Below are 2,015 nucleotides of genomic sequence, written 5' to 3'. Positions count from 1 at the left end.
TAAAGGTTTAGGCTTGCGTAGAAAGCATCAGAGGGTTTTAGCTCATATTGCGCATTTCAAAGGTGATTTTTTTTTACTGCAAGAAATACATACAAAGAAATATCTAAACTTAAAAAACAGTGGATTGGCCACATTTTTGCTTCTCCAGATACAGGGAAACGCAATCAAGTGGCTATTTTATGTCAGAAACATTTACATATATGTGATTTCTCAAGATTCTCCGTTTCTCTACTACTTAATAAAGTACCTATTACTGTTTCGAATCATAACGCACCCACTACTCCAGACAAATACTTTTTTCTGTCCTGTACATTCTTCTCAATCCCAACTTGATTATTTGTTTATTTCCAAATCACTTACAAAACATCATATTTATTCAGAAATTGGTTCTATATTAATTTCTGATCATGCTCCTGTCACCCTAGATTTAGATTTTCTTCCAGCTTTTCAGGGTATTAAGAGATGGAGATGTAATAACTCCTTACTTTTAGATCCCAATTAATGATTTTTTTCTCAATAACTTTTTTCTTGAAAACTAAAATCCGAATATTTTGTTTCAGATTGTATGGTATGTTTTATGTTAAAGGAACTTCTTAAGCGCACGTACACCAGGCGGTTTCATGGCACTGAGGGCGGGACACATTTAAAGCTGCTTCATTGTTTCTTTTGTTGCTCACAAAAGTAAATCTTCCTTAAAAAACTTAAATTCCTTTATGATTCGTATTAATCAGTTGGACGATCCTTATTAACTTATTAATTCTAAAACATGTCTCGATGAACTTATTAAAATTACATTTCCATATAATAAAATGTCAATACTATGGAGGTCGGAATAAGGCTGGGAAATTTCATGCTAATTACCTTGAAATCAAAAAAGAGCGTACCAAAATTGACTCAATATGGACCTCTACTTATTTACATTATAACATTGTTGCGATAATACTCACTCATCGTTTCACTACCTCAGTTGATTGGAAAGTAACAATGCAGTTTTATTAAAGGCAGACATATTTAGACAATACTAGATTATTTTTCAATGTCCTAAGTAAGTCCAAGTTTTACAAGCATTCTTTAGCAGCTATTGCCCTGGAAGCCGAAAAAGCATTTGATCGAGTTAGTTGGAATTTTATTTTTTGCACTCTTTCCTGGTTTGGCTTTGGTACCAAATTTAGTAACTATCAGCCAGATGCATCAAACCAAAAAGTGCTTGCAAAAATTGCGATTAGCTATTTGCGAGCGTTTTTTAGCATTTTCCAATGCATCAACCAAAAATTACCAAATCGCAAAAACAGAATCGCTAAAATAGGGAAATGAGCTATTGCAATTCCTTATTAGCGAGAAACCAAAAATGCGATAGCAAATAAGGAATCGCTAAAATAAATCGCAAAACTATGCATGAAAAATCGCAAATAGCGATTTTCTCAAAAATCGCTATTTAGCAAGTGCAGATTAAGGGGAATCACAATCAGGTGTTAAAAAAATAAATAAATCTACTAAGTTTCAATTCATCAGAAGGCTATTTAAACTGACCCATGAGACCATAGTGGCCTTTCACAATGGCAGCACTCTACGTGTTTTGGAGGAGGATGAGGATCCATGAAGCAGACCAGGCCAGAAGGAGAATACAGGAGAGAATCTTCTGCCTGTGCATCACTTTGTTGGGACAAACTGCTGAGCAAATATATGATAAGTACAGGCTGAATGCTGCAATGATTAAATACTTAATAGCTGAATTGGAACCACTAATGCACTGCCAGACACTTAGGATCCATGCCATCCCGAACTCATGTCCAGGTGCTATGTTGCCTGCACCTGCTTGCGTCAGGCAGTTTCCAGGGTGTAGTGGCAGAAGCTGGAGGGGTATCACAAAGCTCCCTTCCGTGGTTCTTCAAATCCTTCCTGGCCCCCATGATGGCTATGATCCACAACCACATCACCTTCCCCACAACCCAACAGGAATTGACCCAAACTAAACTCGACTTCTACCAAGTTGCCCAGTTTCCACATGTGATCGG

Source organism: Lissotriton helveticus, chromosome 12, assembly GCF_964261635.1.
Source record: "Lissotriton helveticus chromosome 12, aLisHel1.1, whole genome shotgun sequence".
Classification (NCBI taxonomy): Eukaryota; Metazoa; Chordata; class Amphibia; order Caudata; family Salamandridae; genus Lissotriton; species Lissotriton helveticus.
Note: the sequence above shows the minus strand (reverse complement) of the source record.